The sequence below is a fragment of the Neopelma chrysocephalum genome, unplaced genomic scaffold (genome assembly GCF_003984885.1).
Source record: "Neopelma chrysocephalum unplaced genomic scaffold, ASM398488v2 Primary Assembly neopelma1_22, whole genome shotgun sequence".
NCBI lineage: Eukaryota > Metazoa > Chordata > Aves > Passeriformes > Pipridae > Neopelma > Neopelma chrysocephalum.
In genome coordinates, this window is record NW_020897689.1 from 17,249,660 (window position 1) to 17,263,816 (window position 14,157).

At 40.2% G+C, this 14,157-nt stretch overlaps 1 long non-coding RNA gene across 1 annotated transcript in view; it reads right to left on the reverse strand.

Moving 5' to 3' along the window:
* Positions 1-4,215: 4,215 nt before the first annotated feature.
* Positions 4,216-14,157, reverse strand: part of LOC113963167 — a 36,172-nt gene continuing 26,230 nt past the window's right edge. The window contains exons 6-8 of the long non-coding RNA XR_003532669.1: positions 10,216-10,312; positions 8,494-8,587; positions 4,216-7,640 (exon numbers count right to left, since the gene is read on the reverse strand). This is a non-coding gene — a long non-coding RNA (uncharacterized LOC113963167). The remainder of the gene's footprint in view (positions 7,641-8,493; positions 8,588-10,215; positions 10,313-14,157) is intronic.

A 14,157-nucleotide genomic window follows, 5' to 3' on the forward strand; every position in this document is an offset into this window, starting at 1 on the left:
TCAGTCTGGAGGTTGTGACCTCAAAGAAAGCTGCAGCACTTACTTTTTAGCCATCTATGGTAATTTGATAGAAACCAGGACCAGCAATCAAAAGTAGGATTGCAAAAGCAAAACATTTGGGGACCACCAACATAGGTTATTGAAACATTTCTTTTTCCCTGTTAAATATTTTTACATGAATTTTAAAATCGGCCTCAGAATCTTCTGTTTCTTCTTTAAGAAAGACTAATGAGTAGTTCATGTGCATAAAGTTTTGGATTAATGCTACATGAGAAATCATAAACCAACCATGTTTCCACTCCCCACTTGAGGTGTGTCTTGGGGAACGCAGGAGGGCATTAGTTTTTTTGAGTCCTAATAGTTCACACTTATTTCATTGTCAGGGCAACTAATGCTGCAGGATATGCTCATGTAGCCCTTGTCCACCACAACTGCATTTTATTCAGATCACTGGACTACTGCAGCTTTTCACAGGGAGCTACTCCACAATTCAGTAGTGCTATTGGAAAATATTTTATAAGCAGCCCTTCTCTTTCCTTGCTCCATTTTATCTCATCACGTTTTATATGTAATTCTTTTGTCTGTATTTGCCCTTTAAAAGTTTACAACCATATAGATATTTGGAAGAAGTCAGGCAACTGTGATAGGTAGGGAGTCTTGAGCATAAATGATGGAAGAATTGGGCTGTCACTGAAAGGAAAGCCTAAACAGCAGGGAGGAAATTCTTGTCCTTATGAACAGAATGTATCTGGACCACTTCAACCACTTTGATCCACACCTCTTACCTGTAGCCAGACTGGAGGAAAAAGCTTTATTCTTGTAATACCGTGGGAGGGGATGGTTCTCTGCAAAGAGGGTGTGCGCCTACAGAGATGCTCTGACCTCTAAGCCTTGGCACAGCTTTTACCACAACCTCCCCTTTGCTACATAAAGTGATTACAGCTGGCTTTGTAGGCACAGCCCACATGTGAGACTTTGTGAGAAACCCAGTCAGGCTGGCAAAAACAGAGTGCAGTGGAGTCAAACTTAATTTATTTCTATGGACTACAAGCAGAGCTCTAGTTGCCTTGAAAACCTTCATGTGAAACAAGGTTGAGCTGTCAAATATAAATATCTCCATGATTAGGGAGGACTATTTTAAGTCTCAGTTTGGGATTTGGGAATTCTTCATTCTAGCCAAGTCTTTCTGGAGGATATCCTAAACTTCATAGCAGGTAATTATTTCAACTAATTACAGACAATCTGTTCTGGAGAAAATGAGTATTAGTACAGGACTGAAAAGTAATAGAAGACACATATGAGTGTCTATGCAACATTCCCACTTCCAAAAAGCATTTGAAATTTTTGTTAATTATTTAAAAAGGAATCTCAAGTCACCTGCCAATATAAGTAGCCGTTCCCCCAAAACTCAAAAGCCACAAAAACCCCAGGCTTCTGGCCCTCAGCAAGTTGTTCCTTTCGACAATTTTCTATAATTCTTTTTCTGCTGATAAATATCAGCTCACAGAATGAAAACAAGGCAACCATGAGAGTGCTCCTGTTTCAAGTGGAAAGAGCAATCATGTGCATCCTGCAAATTTCAGGTTGTAGTGTAGGATCTATAAAAAGCTCATCCAATGGATATGAAGGAGTTAGCCTAATCTGGGAGTATTAAACACATCACGACTTGTGCTTCTGTGCAGGTGTGCCTGGATACAAACTCCTAATATTTTTTATGTCTACACTCCACAAAGTTAGAAAAAAATGATTGTGATGAAAATAGGAAGACTAAAATACTACTTGCTCTTGAAAAAATCTATTGAAAATTCATTTTATACTACTCAAATAATTTCGAATAAGTTAAACACAAACTAAGCATTGTTGAGACCCCACCTTGAGTGCTGCATCCAGCTCTGGGGTCCCCAGCACGGGAAGGACATCAACCTGTCGAAGCGAGTCCAGAGGAGGGCCACCAAGATGATCAGAGGGATGGAGCACTTCTCCTAAGAGAAAAGGCTGAGAGAATTGGGATTGTTCAGGTTGGAGAAGAGCTTTGAGGTGACCTAATTGCAGCCTTCCAGTACCTGAAGGGACCCTACAGGAAAGATGGGGAGAGACTTTTTACAAGGGCATGTACTGGACAAGAGGGAATGGATTCAAACTAAGAGTAGGTTTAGACTAGATTAGGGAGAAATTCTTTACTGTGAGGGTGGTGAGGCACTGGAACAGGTTGCCCAGAGAAGTTGTGGATGCCCCATCCCTGGAAATGTTCAAGGTCAGGCTGGATGGAGCTCTGAGCAACCTAGTCTAGTGGAAGATGTCCTTGCCCATGGCAGGGGGATTGGAACTAGCTCATCTTTAAGGTCCCTTCCATCACAGGCTATTCTATGGTTCTATGAGTGTAAGGAAAGAGACCCAAAATGAAGTCACAGACTAGTGTGTGACTAGACTAACAGTGTTTTATTAATCTTGCAGTTGTAGCATATTTCATGAAATGTCAAAAAAATTATTAAAGGTAACAGTTAAATACAGCATCCTAATACAACTTCAGGACTAAATTTTAAGGAATCTTTACAAATCTCATCAGAGTTCATATTGTAATACATTACATAAAATCCTTTTCAGACTAGGTAATTTAAAAGCACAAATAATTACTTTGAAGGAAGTGAAGCAATGAAGTTTAAATCACCAGATCTAGGAACACCATTGTTTCCTCAGGCAGGTTGGTACTAAAGGTTCTTAATCATCCTTAGGATAACGATGTAGCACAGACTGCCACAAGTAGTGCCAATATAAGGATTACATCTGACATAAAATTCTGAAATGTAAAGCACAATCTCCATATTGCTGTCCATCTTTCATTCTGAACTTGTTCTCTTTAGTATACTAAATAGAATTATTCTGCTTTAAGGAGATCCTAATTTTTTGTTTATAAAAAGAAATAGTAAAATATCTATATGTTGTAATGCTAGACCATGGTGCACTTCATTTACTTTGTGCAGTGAAGGTATATCCATGCCAAAAGCACAGTGCTAATAATCTAAGAACATTCATACTAAAGCAGTCAAGGATGGATAAAGACGCATTTTACTACTAGACAGGAGGATTTCCTCAACATTCCTTGGCTGATTTGCAAAGTCCTTCATTGAAAGTTGCACAGAAGTTGTTGTCTTACCTTTAATACAGATTCAGTCATTAAGTCAATTTTCTTTCTCTCTCTCTCTGTCTGTCTCTCTCTCCCTCTCATAAATATCCCGAAAATAACCTTCAGCTTCTTTAAAACATAAAGCTTTGGTGTTTTGGAGAAACTGTAATGAGCCAATAAACCCAATTTGGAGGCTGGTTAGTACCACATAAATTAATTTCCCTGCTAAATGATCAGAGTCACATCCACCTTTTTCACTACCATCTGCCTCACAACAAAGTTGGCACTGTACTCCTTTGAGAGGTGGATTGCAAAAGTGTCATTTAGGAAAGGCTTATTAACAAAATCCTTTCTAAGTTCCAATTTTCCTGTTCCAGGGTAATGATCACAGGCAGCATATATATACCATTAGCAGGAAACCCTCAAACATCCATATGGCATGCACGTAAAAAAAAAAATTAAAAAAAAAAGTAAATGGAATATGTGTATGGATCTACACAAATATTCACCTTCATTTTTAGGGATTTTCCTATGTATTTGATTATGACAATTCTGCTAGTTGTTTGTACTGCCTGTGAAGGAACAGTCCCTGCCAGCTGGGGTATTTCAACAAGCACTTTGTCACACCTTTAAAAGGGCAATGGAACAAACCACTTTTCCCGAGCTGTCTCTTGATTCTGCCACTCCTCGCACCCCCCTCCCCCCAGGTGTGTGACAGACATTCGAAGTCACTCACTCAGCCTCATTTAATTCCTCAATTGCTGAGTACCCTGGATCTGGCTGGAGCTGCTCCTAACTTCCTGGGACTCTGGAGCAACAGCTGCAGATAGCAGGGATAGGGCAGGCTGTGCTCGCTCTCAGAGGAAGATCATACACAGAAGGGCCCCTGAAACCTATTTGGATGTCTAGTGCTCCTACTACTCCTGTTTGGGTTTGTTATTTCCTGCTTATTTTCTTCCTCTTGACACACAAACACTTTTCCTTCCTCTCTATGTGATGTGGAGAAGCAAGCTGGCTTTGTAGTTTGCAAAAGCCACACAATTTCTCTGAGTTTACTTAGCCCTCATGTTTACCAACTGTTTGTTGTGACAAGATTGATTCACTGGACAGTGGGGTAATATGTTTTTCCATGTGAAGGAAGAGAGGAAGAAGTTGAATACTCAAGTTAAAATATATACATATGTGTTTTGCTTTTATGTAGCAGAGTCAAAATTAAACGGTCCCACCAAATGGAATTTTATTAGTGTCATTTATTTTGCAGCGAATTTTACTGGCCCTTCGTGGGCCGAGGTGTCACTGGGCCATGAGATTTCAGACAGGGGACCAGTAACAATGTGACATACAAGCAATTATGTTATGTTGTTCTCTTTCACTGCAACATGCTATTGTTCACTACAGCATGCTGTTGTTCTACAATATACACCACAGAGAGTAGCTTTGGTTAATTTTCAGAAATAAAATATATTTTTTTTTCTCCAATTTCTTTAAATCTCCATTTTCCCCCTCTTAACACTAGCCCTAAATACTGAAGTAGTAATAGGAATTACTTGTGTTTCAATGTTATCTTCTTTCTAAATAACTGGAAAAGACATCATTGGGACAGTTTCCATAATTTTTTATCTTATTAAGTATAATTAGACTCTTTAGTATTATTTTTCTCTCTTAATACTTATTTCATCTGTTTTGTTTTTGTAGGTGTCGTAGGGAGGACTGGGTTTTAAGAAATTATTTTCAATAAATCTACTTAGGAAACTCTTTCAGACAGTTCGAGCAACAAAACCAGTAGCAATAACCACATGAGTCAAATTTCACTTCAAAGAAGCTTTTGAAACCATACTGTGGATTTCTGATCTGTTTTCTGTCCTCAAAATCGAATCCAAATGACTTGAATGTAAATGAAAAATAGCAAACTATGTGACTGTAGAGTTCAAAACCTACACCACAGAATCATAACAGTCTTTCTTTCAGATCTATTGTCTTCTTAAATTTAGAAAGAATTGAAAGCTTCCTTCTTCTCCACTAAAAATTAGCGCTACACTAGAACATCTAGAAAACTTACTATATCAAATCTGTAATTCACTTTTCTCAAGGTCATTATCATCTCAAAATGATACTAGAAACTCCAGAGTACATGCATGTTGCATGACAACACCAATACTAGGTAATGACAAAACCAACCTATCTTCACGTCTCAGATACAGTAGACTGAAGAGGCAGAAGCTTCTGTTTGTTCCTGTCAGTATCTCAGGAAGTTCTTCACTATTTCATCATTCTGGAGGTCAGTGCAGGTTTTCCTTTCAGTATGGGAGAACATTCTTGTTCTTTCTCTGTTCTTTGACTGCAACCTGCCTCTCAGATCCTGAAAACATGCATATGCATATTTTGAGCAAGAGTGGTTGCTCAAAAATCATCACTGGCACTATCAGCTAAACTGTGCTCTGGGCCTGGGGTGAGCACCTTAAAGTCTCTTCAGTTTGGATAGGTCTGAGAACTGGCAAATTAATTCCAAATAATTTCCATGTGAATGAGGTTTAACTGAAATCTCTGGACTCCTCACAGCTAGTTTCTGTTTCTCCACCTGAATTACAGAGTCTTCCAACTTCAAAAAAAAGGAAATTTCTCCTGGGGAAGAAAATTCTGGGTAGATTTCTGCCCAAACACATGAAAAATGTGAAAAGTGCTTTCAAGTAACAAAAGGTAGCTTCCTTACAGCAGGAAGCACAGCCGGCCTACCCCTTCATTGCAGCCTCTTTGTTAGCTGCTGGGTGGTTCAGAGAGCTCCTCAGTAGCTGGCAGCAGTCTAGCTGCGTTGCACAACGCTGCTAAGCCAGATTCCCTCCCCTAGGAAACAGGGCACATTGCATTTCTTAAGAAATCTTAAACATACGTTTTTCCTGGGGTTTGTGGTTGAGTTTGAGTACAGGAAGCATTCTAGCAATGCTTCAAAATTACTGATTGCCTTTCTCTTATTTCCATCCTCAACATCCTACAAATACAGCCTATGTTTCATTTCTGTTTTACAGGTTCAGAGCCATTTCACTGCCAGCTAAAAACACAGGATTTATTTACACTGGTCCTTAAAACACCAATTGGTGTACCTGAAATCTCAGTTTGTCATGAGAACATTAATCTGGTCAATTTTCCACCATGTATATGATCACAAAAAGCAGAACTCTACTAGTCCTTCATGCAAATAAGATTATGTGCACAAGGCACAGTGTTAGTATTATCACTGGAGGCATACTGTGCATTCATATAAGGCTATTTTAATGTGTTTCTGGTGTATCAAACCTTTTTATAGACATGGTTGTTGATTTTAAAACAAAGCCACTTTTGTTAGTTTGCTAAAAAATAAACCTAAAGCTTGGAAACATAGCTACCATTTCTGTGTACATATTTTTGGCACAAATACAATTTTTTTTTAGGGTACATTACTTGCTATTCTACAGAGAAAATGAGCCTGGTCACTGTGTTTTTTCAGCTGACTGGATGCAAATCTTTGAAGATGCAGAAGCTACATAACAATATCTAAGATGACATTGTGCTTGAGGTGGCAAGTCCTGCTCAAGCACAACAACATACTATTTGGAAAGCTTGCAAGATTTATTAACCTGACCACAGCACCATGTAAAATGTGGCTCTGACATTTCTTATTTTGTTCTGAGCATATCCAGACATGAGACTCCCTGGATAGCTATATTTTGAAATCCAGCTGTGAATACACAATGCTCAGCTAGGAGGAAGGCGTAAGCAAGTCAGCTACAGGTCAAGTTGTTGCCTGATCAGTTTCTACAGTCAACTGACTTCAGCAAAAGGAGCAACAGGACGAAGCCGCAGAACCTGAACCCATGCCCTCCTTCTGGAGCACAGTGAAATGCTGCAGTGACTGCTACCAAGAAGGACTGGAGATGTACTCTGGAACTCTTTAGATACTCATCTTGAAGAAGCCACAATATAAGGTAGCTGCGTATCAATCTCATTTTGGAAGTAATCACTCCCAGAAATAATAAAAGGTTGGTTTTTTTACATATATGATTAGAAACCAGTTTATTTCTAAACAGATACTAGAAGAGCATACTTTTAAATCTGAGAAAACTCAAAATGAAAAGGAAAGACAGAAGAGAACTTGAGGGTCTTCCAGTCCCAAGTATCATAGCAGACCCAGCCTTCACATCCAGTCTTGCTTTCCAACTAACAACTCCGTGACTTCCCAAGTGGCTGCACTGCCATCTCTCAAACCTTAGGGAAGGGTGTTTTTTTTCCTTCTCTCCTGTTTTGGCTGTGATTTTGATGGTGCTCTCCTCAGGAGTCACCCACCCATGCTTGCTGTGCTGTTTCCTTGCTGGATCTTCCATTTCCCTTCTGTCTGCTCTGTCCTTCAGCTGTGATTCTTCTCTCCTTGGATCATGTCCAGGAGTTTCTGGGGAAGATGGCATCTCCAGGAGGCAGAGGAGGACCCAGGGTGCTGTAGCGAGGATGAGGCAAGAAGACTTCCTTTCCACTGACCTGCCACATACTCCCTCTATATCCTAAAAATCCCCCAAAATCTTATCATAATGCATGTTTAAAACTAAAACTAAATAAATAAAAGAAGGCATCTAAGACACAGAATTACACCAAAGCTTAATGTAGCTGAGCAAATCTGCCATGACAGTACGTACGGGTACATCTAAGAGATTCCTTCTCAGCTGGAGCACAGAACAAAGGGAATGAATAGGCAAACAGAAAAAGCAAAAGATAACTCCTTCCCAAGCATCATTATAGCCCGCTTTCCCCCACACATATGCACTCTAAAGCAGTGTTTCCTGGGCTGTGCTCATGTCAGGCTCTGCAGGTCTTGAAGCTCACATGTCTGTGGGTCTCACGCAAGATACCAAGTCCCTGGTGCACGGGGCATTTCATATGTGCCACATTCAGCATTTCAGTGGTGCCTACTCAGCATTTTGACATGTTAATACTCTGCTGAGTGCTCTGTTCATACAGTCTGGAGCAAGTACTGGGTCATACCATCAGGGCAAGTCATCTCCCCTGAGCCCTACAGCTCTTGGCCTCAGCCCAAGGCAAAAAAAAACCAAACAACTAAAACCTTCAAACCTATTGGAAACCAGGAAACCAGCTCAGCTTTACCAGGTCTAAGGACATGGTCTTAAGAGCTAACAATAATATTCCATGAATAGAAGAGAGCTTACCTGTTAAACAGCTATATTTGAGAAAACTTCTTGGTTAACTGTGTGACTGGGGACCATGTCTGAGAAGAGACTGAGGTCCTGCTTTGCACATCCAGGTGCATTTTCTCCACCTGTATTCTGACCAAACCATTCCATCCAGTACTGAAAATCACAAACCTGCAGGTATCCACACACACATACCTGTCTGGCTTCAGGTCCAAGTCTGCTGCGGGTTCAGCTGCCTTCTGGCACCAACTGAGCACAAACACCACTGACTGCTCCCTGTCGGTCACACCTGAAAAGAATTTGGCTTGTTTAATATAGACTAACAAAGGCCAAGAGAACATTTATCTTCTAAATATATAAACTATGTAAACTCTGGGGACAAACATCTGTTCAAGTTTAAAATTAACTTTTGATTGGAGACAAGCATAGACTGGGCTTAGATAAACTTGGGTATGAACAGGTGAACTGTGAGGGTCTGAGCCAGCCTTTTGATGGGAATTGCAGGCAGTTGTGGAGGGGAAGGCAGGAGAGCAGAAAAGGAGGACTAAGCTGTATTAAAGCTGTTTAGGGACTGTAGGTAAGGGTGAATCAAGAACCTTGAAAGAAAAAAAAACTGAACAACCCAAACCAACCATAACACCAAGAAGAAAGTAAAAAGATGGTAATAGCAAAGCCAACAGAACACCAGACTGTGAGCTGTTTACAGTCTGCCTGTAATCAATAGATATGTTTTGCTGGGATTGGAAGGCTGAAGTCAGAGTGACAAAAAAAGGGTGAATGTATAAACATCTGTCTGTGTAAGAGTGTGAAGTACCAATAACTGTTCAGGGAACAAGTTAGTCAGATGCTGCTGCCACTCAGGAAAAAATAAAGCTTATTTGCCTAAGATGTAAAGATGGTTTTCTGTGTATACACAATGGTATCAACTATTTCACTATTCTAAGACACTTGTTTTCTTTGGTTACTCAGGGTTTCATTGCCTTGAAAAGTTACAGTAGTTAGTTTGCAAATACTCAATTTGTGTGATTTTTTGTTTGGTTTCAATTGGGTTGGGTGGGGGGGGGTTTGGTGGTTTGTTTTTGTTTTTAGGTGAAAGCTTGAATTTTATTGTGTGAGGGAAAAAAATCAGAGCGAAGGCAACAGCACAGCTACTCTGACAGTCTTGTTCTCCTTTTTAGTTTTGGGGAGCAGTCAGGAAGATCATCATCTCTTCCCCAAAGACAAGGAACACACACAGAGAAAGAAATTCAGTGGGGATAAAGGTGGGGAAGGGATTCACTTGGGTTAGCAGTTTACCTGTTTTGGACTTATTTTTGCTGGGGGTGAGTTCTGGGATTTGTTGTTTGGGTTTTTCTTCATTTGTTTGTCTTATTGATCCAACTCCAGCTAGGGAGTGGCAGCCTTTCCCGTTGCTCACTGGCACCCAGCTGCTCTTTCTGCAATCTATCATTGTGTTGCTGCTTTACAGAGAAACACTGTCTAAACTGACGAGACAACTAGACCATCACCATTGTTTTGAAGAGCCTGTGGAAGCTTGTAAGTGGGTGGAGGCACTTGGTATGGGCACATGGATCTCTTTATGTCAGATACCACACTTTTTGAAGAAGCTTTAAGATACATAATGACATCACTGGACTAGCACAGTGAAAAACTTGTCAAGAATTTGGGAAAAGTATGCGAGATGCTTCTCATTTTAGACTGAGAAATGTGACCTTTGAGAGTGCAGGCGGGATCTGTCTGAAACAACAAAGAGGGAGAGCTGAAAATATGGTGAAAAAATGCCAACAAACTTAAAGAAATTTTTTTGTCTTTTGCCAAATTGTTTGACAGTTTGTAATATGTCTGTGAATGATGAAGTGCTTGGAAAGATGTTGCTGACCTCTTTCAAATCCCTCAAAAAAGGAGTGAAGGAGTTACCTCTGTAGGTGCTGAAGGCCTTTAGAGCATTGAAATAATCCACCTTTAGCAGGGATAGAGATCCTTAGTGAAGTACACTGTATTTGGCCTTTCTGTGCTGGAAAGAGGAACACTCAGTCAGTCCTGCTGACTTCTGCAGTTAAGCTGGTGCTTACTAGACAGTAGTGTTATCTTTTTCCTGAAATATATTGCCATTATGTATGTCTGTGATAAAAAATATTATCCTTGACTGGTTAAGTGGTCCTCTCTGATTCTTTGTATAGATCTATTCTGACATTAAACAACCAGGTACTGAAGGTGTGGTGCTTAGATATTAGAGTGGTAGGGAACTTAAACATCTAGAAAGATCCATGATAAATGATACACTCTGCAGATAAACCTCTGCCAAATTCTATTCAAATAGCAAAGGGATAATGTGAATATGACTCTAATGAAGGAAGGCTAGAGTTGCCATAATGCATGCAGGTGCAATTGCTCCAAATCACTCTTAAAATCCATTTTCCTGCCAGTGCTCATTCTTCCTTTAAACAGAAGTTAATACTCTGCTGACATTACTGAACTCCATCATGCTCATTATCTCAGGGTAGCATTTAGATCAGGTTTTTGGAGGTGAAAGACCAATTCATTAACTCTATTGTGTCACTCAATGACTTCCTGTGGAGAGATCATAAGTCAGATGGGGGGTGTCACTGCTGGAAGATAAAAGACAGCTATAAAGTAGGAAGACAACTGGTATAATTCGCAAAAATGAGGAAAAAATTACCCTATAGCCTTTAATTTCTATTCATAGTTCAGGTTTTAAGTATGTTATTTAGACAACAGTGCATTTGAGGGATTTTTTTTTTTATGAATTTCAGACAGGGAATGGAAGAGGTTGTTGGTTGTTATTTGTTGTTGATCTAAAGGGGAAAATTAGTATAGGTAACAAATAACACAGTCATTCCTGCAAAAAAATGAATAAAAATTGGGTTCTCCAAAGCCAGATGTGTTAAAATGCCCACATATACTAATTTGTCTTGGCTTAAAGAGGAAAAATAACAGTGTTTAGAAAATTATTACTTTGTCAAAAAGAGAATTTTATGAAGCTGCTTGAATTGTTGTTAAAGAAAAAAACATCTGCCAGGAATCAAAATCCACCTATTTGATTAAAACAAATTCCCCATTGTTTCCAGGGGGTAGAGAAAATGTTTATTTTTAGAATATTCTTTGAAGTATTCTAAAAGAATTCTATTCCCTGAAAGGAAGAAAAATTCTCTCTGAAAGAATTTTTTAGGACTTTTAAATAGAAAGTGGGTTCCTACTGTTACTGGTTATGACAGAACATGAAGTTTCTCAGTTTGCATATGGAAAATAAACAAGCAAAAAATACTTTTTTTGCTTGTAATTGAGTTTTTTTAAGAAATTTTTCATATACGGGTCTTTGCAGGTGTAATGAACAATTGCCTAAGAAGCAGTGTCAAATAAGGAATGCCTCTGCCAGAGAGCTTGGCAGCTTCCCTTTACCTGTTGCTCAATGAAACTATGGGACATCATGGAATCATAGAATGGTTTGGATTGGAACAGACCTTAAAGATTACCTAGATACAACCCCCCTGACAGGGGCAGGGATACCTCCCATTAGACCAGGTTGCTCAAAGCCCTGTCCAGCCTGGCCTTGAACACCTCCAGGGATGGTGTATCTGCAACTTCTCTGGGCAACTTGTTCCAGTGCCTCACCACCCTCACAGTAAAGAATTTATTCCTGATATCTATCTAAATATCCATATGCCTACTCAGTTCAAAGCCATAATCCCTTGTCCTGTCACTTCATATCCTTGTAAAAAGTCCTTCTCCAGCTCTCTTGTAGCCCTCTTTAGGTATTGGAAGTCTCCCTGGAGCCTTCTGCAAGCTGAACAACCCCAGCTCTCTCAGCCTTTCCTCACGGGAGATCGTTTGTGCGACTCTATCCTCCCTATACTGTAAAAAAGCATCGCGAGGCGAGCGGGCGGAGGACTGGGGGTGGGCGGGAAGGGACGCGACTTTCAACCGTACGAAATAACGAACGGGGCAGAGCGGCAGGAGGGGCACTTGCAGTAGCCACCTTTGGCCAGCAGAGGGAGTGCCGCGCCGGCCACGGCGGCTGCTCCGCGGGTTGTTGCTGGGCGGGGCTGGCTGGATCTCCTGCTTACTGAAGAGTAGGAAAAGAATCCTTGGAGAACAATGCCAATATGAAAACATCTAAACATATTATGGCATGTTTTTTGTACTTTGGTACACTTAGGTAAGCTCCTTCCTTCAGTTGATGGTACGGGGATTTTTCCAGCAGGTAACACTGCCCAAGGGCAGGGAGTAGACAGGAAACCAGCAGCTATTTATCAGTCACAGCACAAAAAGCAACAGCACCACTCTTAAAACTTTCGAGTCTTGAGCTATCAAAAAAACCCCTACGACTTGGGAAGCCTAAGATCTTCTTCAGTTTCACATCTATTCACAGAATCACAGCATCACAGACCCAGTCAGGCTGGAAGGGACCACAAGGGTCATCTGGTCCAACCTCCCTGCTTAAGCAGGGTCATCCTAGAGCACATGGCACAGGATTGCATCCACATGGTTCTTGAATATCTCCAGTGCCGGAATCTCCACAACCTCTCTGGACAATCTGTTCCAGTGCTCAGTCACCCACCCAGTAAAGAAGTTCTTCCTCATATTCAGGTGGAACTTCCTGTGCATCAGTTTCTGCCCGTTACCTCTTGTCTTTATTGACTGGCACCACCAAGAAGAGTGTGGTTCCATCCTCTTGTCACCCTCCATTCAGATACTTATGAAAAAGAGAACAAGATACTTTTCATGTTCTGTCCCCACTCCCCACATCCTGCAATTGCACTCGCAGTATTTTCTGCTGTTAACAGACTGGTTGAATTTTTTTGCATCAGGTAGCAGCTCTGTAATTGGAGACCTAAGAGTCACTTGATATAAAGATCACTGAGAATCATAAACCATTTTCTTCATGACCTTTTCTACCAAAACATTAGATTCTGAGTCAGCCTGCTTTGAAGCACAGAAGCACTACATATTGTCTTGTTGGTTTCTGACTTCAAGCAATTCTTTTCTTCCATTTCCTCCTATTTTTAGCATCTGAAGGCTGAAATTTTACAATATGCTATTGCTCTTTTATTTTTTTTCCCCAGGAACAAATGTCAGCATATCAAAAGCTCACTGCTTTTAGTGTGTGTCACTTGAGATCACTGGGGAAAAAATACTTCGTAAATCTCCTTATTGAATCATTAACCGTGGGCGCTACTATGAATAGTTTTCACAAAAGTTCTGATATCAGTCATTTGAGCATCACTTCACTGCTAAGTAAAATCCATAAAAGCTCTCAGCACTGAACAGGGTGACTAAAAATAAACATTATCACAAAGGTGAAGGGGGATGCAATCAAAATATTTCTCTTGTATGTATGTGTTTTGATATATACCTTATATATCTTTTTATTGTTTGTAATGAAAATAACTGTACACACTCACATACACATATACTTGCATTGCTCATCTTCTCTTTCTCTGTTTAGATGCCAGTCTTAAATCTTCCAGATCTGAAACGCATTCTGCAGAAATCCAATCCTCTCAGACAACCATACAGTAGTTGTTTGTTAGGAAAACAACTTTCAATTTCTAGGAAAATGGTTCATACCATCTTTGTGATATTCGGTTAGCAAGAAGAGGGGGATGTGGGGTCACTGCTGACACATTTGGCATACAAAGGCCACAGTAACTCCCCTGCTGCATTGGGTGCTGCCACAGAAATTCACCTTCAATGTATGCAGCTATGTCATGCACATGAGGCTGTGGACAGGGTCAGTCTCCTCATAGCATATACAGCTACAACTCCTATACAGCCTGCAACACAAAGGATATATTAAAGAGTTAGAAGGACTCTTACTTTTTCATGATAATCAATAAT